Raw genomic sequence first — 18755 nt, 5'->3', positions numbered from 1 at the left:
AGGCCGCTGACGGCGAGTCGTAAACACGTGGCGTGCATAAACCTCGTTAATGGGCCTAACGTACATTTTGTCCAGTATTGCCAGCGCTGCGGTGTAAGAACCGGCCGCATTCAGCTGTGTGGAGATTCTGTGGCTAACCCTCGCGTGCAGTAGGCTGAGTTTTTGTTCCTCTGTTGTTCCGGCGGTGCTGGCTTCTGCCAAGTAGGCTTTAAAACATCTCAGCCAGTGGGACAAAATTTCCTTAGCCTCTGCATCCTGTGGGTCGAGTTCTAGGCGTCCAGGCTTGAGGGCTGCTTCCATGATTTCTTTGACTGTTTCCTAAGTATATTAAATTGTTGGAACCAACAATTCTACGGACACGTGCTTGTAGGATTAGAATAGCGGTTTTAATATACTTACAACAGAGCCAGCCTGTTAGCCGGCTGACCCTGTGGCACTGATCTTTATACAGCAGCTCCCGGGGGAGGAGTCCTGGGCGGAGCCAAGGGAGAAGTCCCGTACAACTCTCGAGCATTCCCAGAGCTACTGCCCCTGGAGGACAGGTAGTGCAACTGCATTTACAATATAGGCACATGTATATACAGGTTATAATCCGGTGTGAATCACATTCCCCACAGTATGTACATACACACCTGAGAATGTGAAGCAAGGGTTAATAGCTAGAACAAGCCAGAATTAATGGGACACATTAGTGGAAAATTACAAATAGGGGAGTTGTTATTGAATTCGTGAGCCGACTCATGACTGTAAGCCGAATAGCCTTGAGAAACAAGGAAGATGGCTGGATGATGGAATATGAAATGTGGGAGCCGCTGCTACTGTGGCTAAACACCTGCTGTTTATGCTAAGCCTGCTACATACTCATGTACCAATAGATAACTTCAAAGTCTGTAAAATCACGTATCGAAACTATGGTAAAAACAAGTTATGCTTTGTAATGGGGGCAAGCTCAAGTGAATGTAAGGGACAGCCCTTTTAAAAAAATATTGTGAGTAAAGTTTTTGCCACTTTGGTATTCCCCTCCGCTGTACCGTCCACGATTCGGCCCCGCTGTCAGTGCTCAGGGACGCTCCTGCGAAATCCAGGTCAGTCCGGCGAACCAGTTTAAGGGAGGGAGTGTGACCCCTACAGTAATAGTCACAGGCACAGTCAGGGACTAGTGTCTTAAGGGAGGGAGTGTGACCCCTACAGTTATCGTCACTAGGCATAGTCAGGGACTAGTGCTTTAAGGGAGGGTGCGTAGCCCCTACAGCTATAGCTACAGAAGAGGTTTCGGCATCATCATGATCCTTGCTTTTGTCTAAAAGTGACCCCGCGATAAGAGGCTTTAGAAGGGTGCGTGATCAAACCTAAGGTAATAATATAACAAGGACGTTATAACCTTGTAGTTAGATAGGCTTGCAGGCATGGATGAGCCTGCCTGAATTGGGCAACGGAGCAGGATAACTCTGTTTAAATTCATGATTGAATAAAGTGGTCCAGGACCATTTCGCCAAATAAACAATAATCGCAAGGATCATTAACTGCCAATAGTGTTAGAGATGGGTAATACATTAGATACAACCCCTGATAGTGGAAGCGCGCTTCAAACCTTGTGTGAACAACATCCGGAATATTCCAAGCAACTGAGACAATTGTCAGGAGAATTGCATAAAAATTTAGGAGAAGAAAAATGGCCACTGGGGGGAAAACTAATGCTTTAAAATTGGGTATAAAATTGACAGAGAAAAGAATAGTTAAAACAGACAAGGTCTTAAAAAAAAGGAATGCGCATATGGGAAAAGAACCAAGTCATTAGGCTATCCGCCTTGAATCTGTATATTAATCCATGTGAGTTTAAGCTTAAGTGGGACAAGGTGCTGTCAGGGACTGCGGAGTTCACAAAACTTATCTCCCAGAATTCTGACATGATAAACTGCTTTGTTACTGATACTCAGGCCTTCGTGTGAATATTTTCACCCCTAACATTTAGTATAAGTCTGGAAGGATTTGCTGAGCTGGACGCCGCTCGAGCCGGTGGACAAGGCGAGTAGTCAAACCTTTGACCGCCAAAAATTACTCGGGTCACTCGGCAAGGCGGACGGACGGTGAGGTAACATCCAATAAATCTGGTATCAAGGCCAAATGAGTAAAAGAGTCGGTTAAAAATGTTTTTGGGTTTTTGAAGAGCAAAATACTCTGAAAAAAAACAATGATCAAAGATGGGTGTGATTTCTGTGCAACAGAGAAAAATGGTGAGATACACAGAGGTAAAGATAAGACAAATAAAGTTAGAAGCACAAATGACATAAATTAAACCTTCACACCATTTGGAAGACAGGCTGGTTTAAAGGAATTGAGCTCTAACTCCTTTAAGCATGTCAATAAAGCGGGTAAAGATAGCGGCAGTACAGATTGTGCAATCTAGCAAAAGACATCACAAAACTGCCAACAATTACGGCTAACGACTGTCCCGGAATGTCTAAGGAGAAAAAAAATCAAATTAAGTGAAGTCCAAAAGATCAGAAAGGGGCTAAAACACTCAATTAGTTTTGTTCAGGAATATCTGAGGATGACTAAAGCTCCCAAAACAAAAATTGGGGAGGAAAATCAATACAAGGTTACGGTTAGAAATTTAACAATGGATACATGTCGAGAATAACTTCAGATCGTTTCAAGCCGTCCAGATAAATTCGGCAGTAATTCAACTCATTTTAAAAGAAAAATAAACATCCAGTAATGTCTCTTTCCAAAAACCGGTTAAATAACGAACATTGACAATTGAAAGAAAGGATGGATAATGCCTGAGGTCACATAGCGGATGGAGATGGCATCATGCCAAGTTCTCCACCACTTTCGATTCTGTACAAACATTTAACCATTTCAGCAAGCAGGTCATCTGCACAAAGACATATACATCTCTAAGAATAGCTAATGCCTCTGAATTAATCAGTGGAAATTGACTTAAATGGAATGACACAGATAAAGTTTTCGAAGGAGAATGAAAAATTTTCAGTATTTTAATTGAGCTCCATTTTAGAGAAAGAGTGAGAGGGTTAGAGAGAGAGAGAGCCAGAGACAAAGAGAGGGACTGATAGAGACAGCGAAAGTTGAGAGAGCGAAAGAGAGCGAGTCAGGGAGAGACAGAGACGGGGAGGGGTAGTTAGATAAAGAGAAAGAGCGACAAGAGTTCCAGAGACAGACAGAGTTATGTAGAGAGATAGACAGAGCAAGAGAGAGAGAGAGGGAGTTTTAGGCATCTACAGAGAGGGAGTTTTAGGCATCTAAACTTTGTTCTGAACTATTCACTGTCTCTGTATTCAGACTTTGACTTCAGACCTTGACTTTTAAAAGTTTTGTTACGAGCTGTGATTATTTGAAAGCTTCAAATTGTCTACACATTTCCTTTAAAGATTATAGTTTGAGTACAGTTAACAATTTTTTCTTTTCAAAGGCTATCATTGGCATTTCCAGGGTCATTTTGATACACAAGGAATTTTAATCAGGGTGCAAAATCACATATGTAAGAATAAGAAAATATTAGTTTTATGGTGTTCAGTGGCGGTTAGGATAGTTGAAATACATATGACAAATATGATCAAGCCGGTGTTTCATTAGTTCAGGGTTAAAACTTCCCTGACACAAATAATCATCAGTAGGGTGAAACTAACCTGTCTCACAACGCAGATGTTTTAATTATGAGATTGCAGAATTACTTATAAACAACAGATGAGTAAATGAAATATGTCCATGATCATGCTCGTCTGATACAGCGCAAAATTGGTTCACTCAGAGTTTCAATAACATATTGTGTTTGCTGAAAGACTTGATAATGGGAATTTGGCAGCACTCCAACTTTTACTCCCAGTCCATTTGAGTGAAAAATATTTTTAAAAGTTTAGAGATGCGAATGGCATCATCCCAATTTATCCACCCACTATACGCCCCTTTTTGTCTCTGCAAGACAATTAACCCTTTCAACAAGCTTTTGTGTGTAATCCAGAAGACGTCTTGACACTCCCATGCTGGTTTGCCTGTGAGCTCTGGCCCTTTTAATTCTGATAAAATAATGAACAGTCCACACAGCTGAAGATGCATTTTAATTGGAACTTACAAATCTTAAGTTTTGAATTTTCACCCTCTTAACGACCCAGACCTGACCATGTTCACAGATGGAAGTGCTTCCATCGGTGAAAGGGGGGAGCGGTTATCAGGATATGCTATAATCAACCAGGGTGGGGAGACAGTAGAATCAGCAGCATTTGAAACTCCATTCTCGGCACAACAAGCAGAATTGTTTGCACTAATACGCGCATGCGCACTAGGAGCAGGCAAAAAAGTAAATATTTATACAGACTCCAGATATGCCTTTGGAGTCGTACATAATTTTGGACAATTATGGAAGAACAGAGGATTCTTAACATCCACTGGGAAATAGGCAGGCAGACCACCAAGAAAAAGAAACCTCCCATTCAAAGGCCATGGTAGTGCCCAAAATGATGAGCCAGACTAAAAGCTCAAAGAGTTAGTCTCCCTCTGAAAAACCTATGCCGACCATTACTGACGTAATCCAGCTACAGGAGGATGCTCCTGCTAGCGATAAAAGTAATGGGAAGAATTGGGATGTACATATGATAAAGAAAGTAAGCTGTGGGTCACCCAGCAGGGCAGACATGTATGCCCGATGCCTTGGCAGCCTGGGTGGCCGAATGTGTACACTTTGCAACTCACTGTGGTGCTCGTGCTACAGGTGAATATATTGTTAAAAATCTGATGGCATCCCAGACTGCAGGAGATAGCCCAACAAATTAGCAGTCGCTGCTTGATATGTCAGCAGTATAACCCTGGGAAGGCTGTCCCCTGCGAGCAGGGGAAAACACCATTGCCTGAGGGTCTCTTTGAGACCCTGCAACTGGACTACCTTGAGTTGGAAAGATGCCAGTGTTATAAGCATGTATTAGTAATTGTTGATGTGTTTAGTAAATGGATAGAGGCCTATCCTACTGTAGATAATAAGGCTTCAACTGTAGTAAAAGTTCTTATGTGTGAAATTGTACCAAGATTTGGAATTCCCTATCGTTTAAGCTTGGATAATGGACCTCACTTTGTGGGACAGATCAATAAAGAATTCTGCACTCAACTGGGAATTAAACAGCAGTTACACTGCGCCTACAGACCCCAGGTAGCTGGGATAGTGGAAAGAGCTAACCAGACTCTGAAAACCAAACTTGCTAAGCTACAAGCAGAGACCGGAGCCAACTGGCTCAAACTTTTACCTGTTGCACTTTTCCAGATCAGAACCACCCCTGCGGGAAAGACTCGATTGAGCCCCGCTGAAATCTTGTACGGAAGACCCCTTCACACCCCCTGGGACTGTCATACATCCCGAGATATTCAGTTCCACCACATGACTACAGAAATGGCTAATTATATAATAGCCCTCACTAAAGTCTTAAAGAGTCTCCACTTGCGAGTACGTGCCACGCAAGAGGAAGTGCCACCCTTGGCTAGCTCCGATATTGTACAACCGGGAGATCATGTGATGATCCGCAATTGGACACGGAAGGGGTTGGAACCACGTTGGGAGGGACCGTTCCAAGTTCTCCTAACCACCCCCACGGTAGTCAAAGTTGAAGGACGCAATGCGTGGATTCACACCCACCACTGTAAGCTAGTGAAGTTTTCGTGATTATTAGCTCTCGTTTTAAAGTTTTAGGTACATATGGCTGATCGTTCGACTACAGGATGTGGCTGCCTTTTGTCCTCGCGATCCTCGCCAGCACACTACTGTGTGCAACCGCTCGAGACCGGCGATGTAGACCCGGCGGACGAATTCTGCACCTTTGTCATGAGGATACCTTTAGCTGTGCCAACAGCACCACAGATGAGACCTTGTGGACGGTGACCCCGGTAGATACCTGCACCACCATCATTCATCAAGACGAGCAGAAGCCTCGGTTCCTGACTACCCGCGGGTCCCTGACCTGCGATCGCTACGCTTGCCGGTGGGACTACCGGTGTACGAGGAAAGGCAAGCAAATTCATTCCTGTTTATGTCTTATACTTATGCAAAGAAATTGAATGTCTCCTCTTGTTGGGTATGTACGCATGTTCCCAGCCATGCCCATGGGGGTGTTCCCTTGGTCCCTCTTTCCTATTTGACCAAGGAGGTCGCAGAATGGGCTCTGCGACGTAATCGCACCGATCCTGATAATGATACACAAGATATGATAGATTGGCGATCGGCCGGGTTCGGTATGAGCAGATTTAAAGGATGGTGGTGGCTAAAATTTACTGTAACCCGTCAGCTGCCCCACCTGATCCTCCGCAAGTATGCTATGTTTTAAAAAGGATCATGCCAATGGGACCCACCCAGTAGGTACCAGCCAATGTAACCAGAGCTTGATTTGGCAACCACCCATAACTAATCTTACACAAAAAGGCTTGTTCACCTTTAATTGGTCAGCAATAGAAAACCATACAAGTGGCGGCCCCTGGAGGGGGGAGCCGACTAAAATCATGATGATGGATGCCAAGGGGAACTTGACCTCATACAATGATACCTATTTTATATGCGGACATAAAGCATATCCCTGGTTGCCGGAAAATTGGTCAAGTTCTTGCTATATGGGTTTTGTAGTCCCTGGCATCACCCATTATACAGATCTATCCAAACATCCCCATGCCCGAACCACTAGGTCCCTTGTGCCTTGGGAGGTGATAGCTACTGTCCTTTGGCCGCAGTTCGGCAGTATTAGATCTCTCCAAAGAGTCACCAAGCTCCGGGATATATTGGAGCAGGTGGCTAACGATACCGCGGAAGGACTCAGTGAGCTCAACGTAGAGTTAGTAGCTGTTCGGACGGTTTCCTTACAGAACCGCATGGCTCTAGACTACCTCCTCGCCAATGAGGGAGGTACGTGTACTGTAGTGGGTTCTGAGTGCTGTACTTATATCCCTGATAGCTCAGAGAACATTACTCACCTAGTGGACCACATTAGGGATGGGGTACAGAGACTCCACCAGTCCTCCTCAGACGACTGGGGATGGCTGTGGTCTAGTTCCTGGACCACCTATCTGTTTCATGGATTTATTATCTTTATCGTTATTTGCCTTTTGCTATGTATTATTGTAACCTGTGTTAAATGCTTTTGTAATCGTTTAAGCGCCTCTGTAATGCCACAGATGCTGCAGCAGCTTTCCCAGTTAGACAAGCAGGACTTAGTAGATGCCGGAAATGTGTATGAGGGCATTGGACCAAAGGATGATTTCCCGGAGGAATTCCTCAGACTCTCAAGGATAAGTCCCTGAGGGCTGTGTGATCATGGAATGGTGAAAGGGGGAATGAGAATGTGAAGCAAGGGTTAATAGCTAGAACAAGCCAGAATTAATGGGACACATTGGTGGAAAATTATAAATAGGGGAGTTGTTATTGAATTTGTTGCCGACTCATGACTGTAAGCCGAATAGCCTTGAGAAACAAGGAAGATGGCTGGATGACGGAATATGGAATGTGGGAGCCGCTGCTACTGTGGCTAAACACCTGCTGTTTATGCTAAGACTGCTACATACTCATGTGCCAATAGATAACCTCAAAGTCTGTAAAATCATGTATCGAAACTATGGCAAAAACAAGTTATGCTTTGTAATGGGGGCAAGCTCAAGTGAATGTAAGGGACAGCCCTCTTAAAAAACATATAAAGAAAGGATGTTTTGAGCAATACTTTGGCACTCTCAGAGGTGGTTCTTTAGAATACTTAGAGGGCTGCCCCGATCGCAATAAAGAATATTCTGAAGTATGGACGTGTTCGAGAGTACTTTCTTCCGGACTGAGAGACAAGTGAATTAGAGGCGCATTCACACACCCAGGTCCTTTTTCTCCTACACCAACTTTAAGAGCTGTACCCTTTATTTTAGCTTGCCCTTCCATGTTCTTCCTACCAAACTTCACATTTCTCCATTCGGCCACCTGTCCAGCCATTCCTTTTGAAGTTCTAATCTACATTATCCTCCTCGCAGTTCACAATGCTTCCAAGTTTATTATCATCTGCAAATTTTGAAATTGTGTCCTGTACAACCAAGTTCTAGGTCATTAATCTGAAAGCAAGGGTTCCAAGAGGCATAGCGTTTAAGGGTAGGGAGGTTAAGCTGGAACTGTATAAAGCATTGGTTCAGCCACAGCAAAATATTGTGTGAAGTTCTGGAAACCACATTATAGGAGGGATGTGACAGCATTGGAAAGGTGCAGAGGAGATTTACTAGGATGTCACCTGGGCTGGATAGTTTTAACTATGAACAGAGATTTAATAGATTTGGATTGTTTTTCTTAAGGCAGAAGAGACTGAGAGGGGACATGATTGAGGTGTATAAAATTATGAGGGGCATGGATAGAGTAGACAGGAAGAAACATTTCCTCTTGGTGGAGGAATCAATTACCAGGGGCATAGATTTAAGGTCAGGGGCAGGAGGTTTGGAGGAGATGTGAGGAAAAACCTATTTACCCAGTGTTGACTTCTATCTTTATTAATACCACAAGATGCCAATAGTTTCCGTGTATTGGACAAAAGACCACACAACCAGTATATTAGTTCAATTATAGTTTATTATTAAATAAAGGATTAGTTCTATACTTAATAACTTACGCACTACTACACATTAGACTATATCTAACAGCTTAAATTACCTTTACTTAACTTTCAAGTGACCGGCTCTGTGCAGGTTAGATAAGGTCTTTATCTGGTTCCCCACGTGTGGCAGCTGGAAGTTATCAGGTACGTCTGGGCTGAGGTTCGTCCTTCTGTTGACAATCGCTGGCCCTTGAACTTGGCTGGTCAATATGCTGCAGTTAGTGGGGCAGAGGTCGGTCCCAAAAGAGACAGACCTTTGGTCGCACAGTTCCTCTTATCCTCCGATCTTTCGCGCTCTTTTGGACGGTCCCAACTCGGGATCCAATGGATCGATAGGATTTCGATCACCCTAATTGATTCTGGCCAATTAGGGGCGGGTATCTTGATAGCTGGGCGGGTCCTGGTTGTTATTGTCCAAGGCACGTATGCACTCACAAATAAGGTGAATAGGCGCCCTCGAGTCTGTTACTACTGTTATGTTTCAATATGAGTCCCATTGTCCTGGGGAGATCTGTGATTGACCTCTAGCAGGTGCAAGTTTCTGTATAGGTCTGGGTTGTTTTTGCCAATACGCACAAGCTGTGTGATGTCTATGTCCCAGATGACCCCAATTCCCATTATCCTTTGCGGGCGGCCATTTTAGATGGCCACACCAGACAGTGGTGGGAGTCTGGAACTCACTGCCTGAAAGGGTGGTGGAGGCAGAGACCCTCATAACATTTAAGAAGTATTTAGATGTGCACTTGCAATCCCAGAACGTACAAGGCTATGGATCAAGTGTTGGAAAATGGGATTAGAATAGTAAGGTGGTTGTTTTTGACTGGTGCAGACACGATGGGCCGAAGGGCCCTCTCTGTGCTGTAGGACTCTATGACTGACTACTTGGGAACTCCACTCCAAGCCTTCCTTCAGTCTGAAAAACATCTATTAACCACAACATTTTGATCTGTCACTAAGCCCATTCTGTATCTATGTTGCTATTGTCCCTTTTATTCCATGAGCTATAACTTTGTTCACAAGTCTGTGTGTGGCGCTGTTTCAGATGCCTTTTGCAAGTCCATATACACTGCATCGACAGCATTGCCCTCATTAGCCCTGTCGTTACCTTTTCAAAAAAATCCCAAGTCAGTTAAACACTATTTTCCCTCCCCGTACCAGCCTCCCCGAACAGGTGCCGGAATGTGGCGACTAGGGGCTTTTCACAGTAACTTCATTTGAAGCCTACTTGTGACAACAAGCAATTAAAAAATTTAAAATTTAAAATTAAAGAAATCCATGCTGGCTTTCCTTAATTAACACACATTTGTCCATGTGACAATTAATTTTGTCCTAAATTATTGTTTCTTATAATTTCCTCACCACTGGTTAAGCTGACTTGCCTTTAGCTCCTGGGCTTATCGTTACACCCTAAAAAGGGAGTAACCTTTAGCAATTATTCAGTCTGTTGGCACCACCCCTGAGTTAAAGGAAGACTAAAATTATGGCCAGTTCCATTCTCACTTCCCTCAGTATCCTTGAAGGCACCTTATCTGATCCTGGGACTTTATCAACTTTTAAGTGCAGACAGCTTTTCCCTTATCAATTCTAAACCCTTCTGGTGTCTAAATTACCTCCTTCAACATTTCATCATTGCCTTGGTAGCCGCATCTTCCATGCAAAGTAGTCATTTAATACGTCAGCTATGATCTCTGGTTTCATGTGTAAATCCTCTTTTTGGTCCCTAATTGGCCCTACTTCTACCACTCTTTTATTATTTATATGCCTATGGAAGACTTTGGGATTCCCTTTTGTGTTAGCTGGCTGTCTATTTTCACACTCCCTGTTTGCTTTTCTTATTTGTTTTTTCACTTCCTCTCTGAACCATCTATATTCATCCAGATTCGCTGTTCTATTTTCTGCCTCATTTCTGTCATGAGCACATTAGTTTTCTTCTGCAGGTTGCATCATTCCTTTGCCATATTAAACCACATAAGGTTCCTGGTCCTGGTGGACTATGGGTAAAGTATTAAAATAATGTGCTCGGGTGAATAGTATTGAAAGAATATGCTCATCAGTTTAAAGGGGTATTTACACAGTTATTTAAATTCTTATTGGATGTATCTGCTGTTCCAAATACTTGAAAAGCATCAACCATCATACTTGTGCCAAAGAAGTCTGGAGCCAAATCATTTAATGATTTTAGACCTGTGCCTTTCTTTATTGGCTAAACGTATGGAAAGAGTCATTAGTAACTACCTCACCTTGTCTGTTTCAGATTATCTTGATCCCCTACAATTTTCTTATGAAGCACACTCTCCTTTTTCTAGTGAACCTGACAGCTAACCACCTCCAGCAGCACAGTGGCACAAGTGGATAGCACTGTGGCTTCACAGAGCCATGGTCCCAGGTTCGATTCCTGGCTGGGCCACTGTCTGTGCAGAGTCTGCACGTTCTCCCCGTGTCTGCGTGGGTTTCCTCTGGGTGCTCCAGTTTCCTCCCACATTCCAAAGACGTGCAGGTTAGGTGAATTGGCCATGATAAATTGCCCTTAGTGACCAAAAAAGGTTAGGAGGGGTTATTGGTTTACGGGGATAGGGCGGAAGTGAGGGCTTAAGGGGGTCGGTGCAGACTTGATGGGCCAAATGGCCTCCTTCTGCACTGTATGTTCTATGTACTCCAGCGGCAAAAATCTTTTGTGCATGTCTCATTTATTGATTTTAGTTTAGCATTCAATACAATTCAGATTCACATCCTGTTGCAGAGATTGTTTACTTTGAACGTGAATGGGGGCCTAATTCATTGGATAAGGAATTTTCTTACTGATCGTGCTCTGTGTGTTTTCATGAATGGCTTTTTATCTGCTGAACTTATTTTAAACACAGGTGCTCCTCGGGGCTGTGTACCTGTCACCTCTGTTATTTTCCACATACACCAATGAGATGAGAATCAAGGGAACTAATATTTATTTAAGTATGCAGATGAAATGGCTTTGGTGGGATTAGTTTTAAAAGATAAAATGACAACTGAAGGAAATTACTTTGAACATGTTGCTACCCTTCAGACATGCTGTCAGTTGAGTGCTCTGTGGATCAATGTAGATAAATCGGAAGAGCTACTTTTGTAGCAATGGACTGCATATGTGTGAACCTCTTTATCTTAATGATCAACCGATAGAGATTGAAGAGTGTTTCAAGCATCTGGGAACATATGAAGACTAGAAGCTAAGCTGATACCGATTGTATCTTTATAAAGGCTAGTCAACGTCTGTTTGAAATTAGAAAACTAGAAGGGTTTGGAGTGAGCCAAGATGTTCTCGAGAAGGTATACAAAAGTCTGGGAGAGAGTATTTAACATTAAATATGACTGTCTAGTATAGTTATCTGAGTGTGAAATGTAAAGGTAAGCTGGCCAGAATGGTCAACACTGCAGGTAAAATCATTGGTAGTCAGCAAACACAGCTAGATGATTTACTTAACACAGTTAAGAGGAATGTTCAGGCCATCGTCGGTGATCCCTCTCACTCTTTATATCATCAATTTGAAAGGCCCCCTTTGGCCGGTGATGGAACCATCAATTCTACGGACACGTGCTTGTAGGATTAGAATAGCGGTTTTAATATACTTACAACAGAGCCAGCCTGTTAGCCGTTGAACTTTCGGTGAACTGGCTGGCTGACTCTGTGGCACGGATCTTTATACAGCAGCTCCAGGGGGAGGAGTTCTGGGCGGAGTCAAGGGGGGAGCCCAGTACAAACTCTCGTGTACTCCCAGAGCTACTCCCCCTGGTGGTCAGGTAGTGCAACTGCACTTACAATATTGATACATATATTTACTTGGAACAGAGTGACATTGGTAACTTATAATACCGTGTGAATCTCATTCACCACAGCCGGTGCTTTAGAATGCCTATTGCTCAGAAAAATCTATTCATGAGGTCTTCTGAGTCCAGAAGTCAGGGACTCCATAGGGACACAACCCACATCATTTTATACCAATTTTGAATCAAAGGATACTTTTTGCTAATCCAGGAGTAGAGAATATTTTTCTGTACCACATAAATTAGGATGTTATACATCCTTTTGCATTAACATCAATAATTCTCCTATCTGGGAGCCCCAAAATTAGGAATGAAGGATCAAATTCTAAGGTTGGGCCCATTATCCTCTCAAGATCTTTAACTAAACCAAACTAGTAGGATTTAATTTTGACACAGACCATACACAGTTTATGTAGTCACCCTAGACTACAAGGCACTTTAGGCACATTGAGAACATAGCAGGATAAAACCTGTGTCTCAAACCAGTGTGATACGCAGATAGTGCAATATTTCGAACTGAATCTCCTTCATTCTGTTACTGAGCAAAATGTTATTGGTATATTCCCATATACTACCCAAGGTCTCCTCATCAATATTGACTGCCAAGTTTTTCTCTCAAGAGTCCAGGGTTCCTAATATACCCATGTCGGATCTGGAACACAAGTGTCATTAAACATGCTTATTAACTGTTTTTATCATGCTTATTAACTGTTGTAATTAAGATGACAAGGAAGCAATACTGAACATGTTATCCAGTCTACATACATATCTTTCTCCAGATATCGAATCCATGGTCAAAAAGACCTGGTGAGCTGCTCTGAATGGAAGAGAGAGCAGAAGTTAAATTAAATCTCCTTTCTAACTGATGGAGCATCCTCCACACTCAGTGTTGATAATTATAGGATTCTCGTAATTAGCAGACCCAGCCTTCAAGCCCCTGTGAAATAACAGAGCCTGTAAAGAATACACCAACTGACCTGCTTCAATATTGAGCCAAATGGAGGAGGAGGTCGTCTTTGACCCAATCCCCCTATAAACCTAAGATGAGAGGCTGATTGATTGTTACATTTTAATGTTCGGCACCCTAAATCCCCCCCCCCCCCCCCCCCCGGAGTCTGGGAGCTGCAACTTAGCCAACTTCAAATTAAGTTTGGTTTTGTTCCATATAAACAAACTAATCATCCCATTAATTTCCTTTGGAAATCCAGCAGACAAGATTGGCAGCATCTGAAAAGGATGTAGTAACCCAGGCAACACATTCATCTTAATCAATGCAATCCTACCCAGCCACGATATTGACAAGGAGGACTAGCGGGTCAGGTCCCATACAATTATTTAAAGAAGTGGGTAACTACAACTCTCAAATCAGTAAACAATCTATCCAGCACATCAATAATAACGGGAACCAAATTGTCTGGCTTGGATACAAACAACAGCATGCCATTCATGTAAAGCGTGATCTTATGTTGCTTCCCTTCACTGCGTAGCCCAAAAATTGAAGGATACTGTCTAATTGCCTCTGCCAAAGGCTCTATAGCTATTGCAAACAATAATGGGGCTAAGGGTGTCTAGTCCCTCACTGAAGGCTAATATTCTCAGACCTATAACCATTCATAAGCACTGCTGCCAAAGGACTTTAATGTAGCACCTGTATCCACTTAACATATTCCCCTCCCAACCCAAATCTCTGCAGCGTATAAAACAAATACTTCCATTCCACCCAGTCAAAAGCTTTCCCCTTGTCGAAGGAAATCACTAAACCATCTGACACCCGTTTCTGAAAGGCCTGAATAACATTTAGTAACCTCCTAATATTGTCACAAGCGTTCCGGCCTTTCATAAACTCAGTCTGACCTTTCTGGATGATCCGTGGGAGAATTCCCTCCAAGTGCCGCACCAACACTTTCGAGAACGATCTCAAATCTACATTCAGAACCGATATTAACCGATAGGATGCGCACTCTTCAGGATTCTTGCCTGCCTTCAAAATTGAGGAAATATTTGCTTCTCGGAATGTCAGTGGCAGCTGACCTGCTTCGAATGAATGACGACACATGTCAATCAATTCCCTAAATTCCTTGTAAAATTCACAACCTATGCCATCGAGCCCTAGGGCCTTACCAGGTTGGAATTCCCTCGTGGCCTTAGCTGCTTAAAGTGCCCTTTAAGAGATAGGAGCATCCAGGACCTTGGACATTGTTGGAAGATAAACTGAAGAGAAGCACTCCATAAGTATCAATGCATCCCCATACTGGCCCATTTTGTATAACTCAGCATAAAAACCCTTAAATAGTTTGCTGATATCCGCTGTTTTCATCATTCTATTACCCTTAGAATCTAGCACTGAGGGAATAGCCATGGAGTCGGCCCTCTTCCTAGTCAAAAAGAGTACGCATCTACTTGACTTGGTCCCAAACTCAAATTACTTTTGTTTGACAAACTTCAAACTCCTCTCAGCTCACTGAGTCCGCAAGGAATCAAGTGCTCCATGAACTGTGTATATCTCCCTCAACACCTAGTGGTTAGGATTCCTACCATACGCCCTCTTTGCCTCGGCCAATTTAACTTCCAACCAACTGTTGCTCCAGTATTTTCCCCCTTTTGTTGGCTGTATATGAAATAACTAGCTCCCTACCCACGAAATGGAGGGGTTTACATCCGAGAGGGAGTTGACTTAGTGAAAGGGCTCGAATTCCTTCCTAGAGTACATAGTAAAGGATTTATCCCTGAGCGGGGGGGGGGGGGGGGGGGGGGGGGGATCCACAAGTAAAGTCAATGATCAGAGAGCACAGAACTACCTATAGAGCAGGGGACCACCAAGTGTTAGAGTTCTCTTGGAATGAAGAAATAGTTAATTCTAATATGCCATTGATGAGGACAGAGAAAAGAGTGAATTCTTTATCCTTAGGATGCAGTGTTCTCCACACATCCAAATATCCCATGGAAGTTTGTACACCAAGGGACAATTGATTTCCCCACCAACAAAAGAATTAGCCAACATCAGCCCTGTGAAATCCATGAAGACTTTATTAACAAACTCCGCGGAATGATTTGGTGGGCCATACACATTCATTCTGGAAATGCATATTCTCCATATAAAAGTTCCTTAACAATCACATATCCCATAGAATACCTACAGTGCAGAAGGATGCCATTCAGCCCATCAAATCTACACCGACCTTCCGAAAGAGGACCATACCCAAACGTGCATATCTTTGTGACACCAAGGAGCAATTTTAGCATCTGCACATCTTTGGACTGTGGCAGGAAACTAGAGCACCCGGAGGAAACCCATGCAGACACGGGACAAACTCCACACAGCTAGTTACCCAAAGCCAGAATTAAATCCAGGTCCCTGGTGCTGTGAGGCAGCAGTACTAACCACTGTGTCACCATGCCACCCTTGTACTTCGCATAGTTCTTTACCTTGAAAGGAACATTTTTATTGACTAAAATTTCTGCATCCCTACTACTGGTGGAGATTGAGGCAAAAAAACCTGTCCATCCAGCCCTACTTCAACGTCAAATGCTGTCTGTTATCTAAATGAGTCTCCTGTAACTAAGCTATGTCAACTTTCTCCTTTTTGAGGAAAGACAGGATCCTTTTTTTAATAGGATGATGTACTCCCTGCACATTCCAGGAGCCTAATTTTAAGTTAGCTACTGCCATTGCTCAATCAACCAGAAGAAATATAGGATAGAATTTTCAAGTCATGTCTGGGTGTGCACCAGAACATACGTTTTCCCATCTCCAGTCATACCAGAGGCACCATAAACTGCACATAATGGATTTTTCTAGGATTAGAGGCCTCCCTGCACCATTTTAGGATCCAGTCAATAATTCTGTGACCTCAACACGAAACAAAATACAAAGTACGAGCCAGATTATCCAATGTCTTTACGGAGTTGTCGGATATCACCCTCAGTGCCACAGGATAAAGCAGGGCATAATTCATTCCAGAAGCCAGGAGTCGTTTTCTAACTTAATTGAAGCATCTATGCTTCTGCTAGGTGCCACCGAGAAATGTTGGAAGAATGCGACCTTCGCCCCCTCATGGAGCCAAGTCCCACCATGCCTTGCCACCTCCAATACCTTCTAGCGATCCATGAAGTTATTAAAAGGAATAATTACAGGCCGGGGAAGTTGATTGTCCCTCGGCCTCAAAGACAGAATACGATGTACCCTTTCTAACTTGATACACCCAGCTGAAGAAAGCGTGTCAGCCAGCTGTCAATAAACCTAATAGGGAGCTTCCCCTCCACTCCTGTCAAACAGACGACCAGGCCTTTTTCACCCAGCCTTGGTTATCCAGACCCTTCAGGATTCCAGACATACCATGCAGCTGGTTTTCTAAGGATTGAATGCTGGCCTCAGCTGAGCAAGTAACATTTTTAACGTTCAAGAATCTTTCCTACCTTTCACCGAGCCTTTTATTAATATTCTGTGCCAGTAAGCCGGGTTTGTCGTTTAGAACTCTAATAATGTTCACAGTAATCAGCTGCCTTGCCATCAAGAGCACCGGGTCGAGAGCCCGCTCGAGGATCAAGCCGCCACATTGAGTAGTTAGCTCCACCCCTGTAGCATCCGACTGGCCCCTTTATCGACAACTTCTTAGGATTACTTGGCATTTTGTATCCAATGCTCAGCCAAAAATCTTCAAGGGACATACTGTGGAGTATTCACTCCTGGATTAGGTAAGTATGTGCCACGTAAACAGAAGAAAAGAAGGATTAAAAGATGAGTCGTGCCAGAGCCTGCGGAAATGCTGATATTCCTGTGCCAGCATCACGTGTCCCCCCCCCCCAACATAATGTAAATTTAACACTGCTTTTCTTCATTTTAACTGCAGTAAGTGGTATCATAGCAGAGTGCAATGTGTTATGTTTATATAGTATGGATGTATGTTAGATATGCACAAATGTATGAATTTAGGTAAGCATTAGATATTTACCATTTTTAACTAATGACTGTGTTGCACGTTTTACTATGGGCATAAAACGCGTTTATTGGAGTGTATTAACACGCCTCCGAGTTCGACGTGTGCTTAACACTGCTAGGCTCTGTTCTATGTAATTATTTAGCTCTGGAGTCGCCAGTTGCCGTATAGGCAACGTCACAAGTATTCCAAGGTCAAGTTCAAAGTAATAAAGACGATACACCGATTAGTAAAGTTCAAACGATCAATATTTATTATACAGTTAATAATAAATACTCATGCACACACTAAGAGACTAAGCTACAACTAAACATAAGCAAACAGAATACTTATCTAACAGGAACAGGCAAGGTCAGAGAACGAGGCCTTCGTCCTGGTTTTGTCTGCAGCCTTCAGCAAGCGTTCTGGTACTTGGGAGTCTAGTGGGCTTGGATCGCGTAGCGAGCGTTGAACTTACGGTTTCGGCGGCTGGTGCTCAACGGCTGGAGTCAGGATACCAGGTGTCAGTCGGGGCCGGAGCACGGGTTTAACAGACCGGACAACACGAGGTCCCTATCTTTTATAGGGGTTCCGTTGTCCTTCCCTCTTCTCGGGCGGGCTCTACCTATTGGATCAATTTCTTATCGATACTGGATTAATTCCCCAATGCGAGGGGGTCTCCGTGATGGAGGGGGCGTTTCTTATGTCCTTTTGTTTGGAGGTTTCTGGTGCCTCGATGTCTGGGTCTTGATTGGAATGCGTCCATTCAGAACCAAATGTATCTATTGTGTGGGTGTTCAAGTCTGATGGCCTCATTAGCATGCAAAGCGTTTTGCCATTTGCACCTAGCTAAGGTCTTTTCACCTGAGCCCAAACTGGTTTCTGCTGCTGCAGAATGCAAACTGCTCTTTGCAGACTGCTGTTCTGGCTGAACTGTCTGTTTCCCAGCAGCCTTCCATTTTAGTTTGGTTCAGTGTCCATTTTGCGTGGCCAGCATGGCTACATTCCCTCCTTGTGATCCTCACAATCATACTATTGTGAAGGATCACCTATGTACTTTGCCTCCTTGTGTTCTGACCTCTTGCCAGTTCCTGTTCTACTCTGTTCTAAACTATGGGAAGAAGAGAAAAAAAATTTAACTAACATCTCTACTTGGCCCTATGTCAAAGGGACATGCATTACTACAATTGGGAACCTCTACCTATCACTATTAACCTTAACCTTAACTTAAACATTTAATCACTCTAAAATCTTAACCATTCACACCACAACATCACACTTCCCAACTCGGCAGTCGAGTATGGAACAATATAATACATGGCTGAATTTTTATTTACAGAGTGTTGTAATCAGTGAGGGGTTGAGGGGTTTGGTGGAATCCGAAGATGGGGGATTGCACTCTATAGATGGGTGAGGTGCTGGAACGAGAGGCTCTCCT

The 18755-nt window shown here is 43.4% G+C and overlaps 1 protein-coding gene across 1 annotated transcript in view; it reads left to right on the top strand.

Moving 5' to 3' along the window:
• Positions 1-5158: 5158 nt before the first annotated feature.
• The window catches only part of LOC119965301 (cation channel sperm-associated protein 3-like), a 75912-nt gene continuing 62315 nt past the window's right edge, over positions 5159-18755 (top strand). Inside the window, exon 1 of the mRNA XM_038795849.1 lies at positions 5159-6010. The gene's annotated coding sequence lies outside the window, so the exon portion shown is untranslated. The remainder of the gene's footprint in view (positions 6011-18755) is intronic.

This window comes from Scyliorhinus canicula, chromosome 4 (assembly GCF_902713615.1).
Source record: "Scyliorhinus canicula chromosome 4, sScyCan1.1, whole genome shotgun sequence".
In the NCBI taxonomy this organism is placed as follows: Eukaryota; Metazoa; Chordata; class Chondrichthyes; order Carcharhiniformes; family Scyliorhinidae; genus Scyliorhinus; species Scyliorhinus canicula.
Note: the sequence above shows the minus strand (reverse complement) of the source record. Positions and strands in the feature narration are given on the sequence as shown.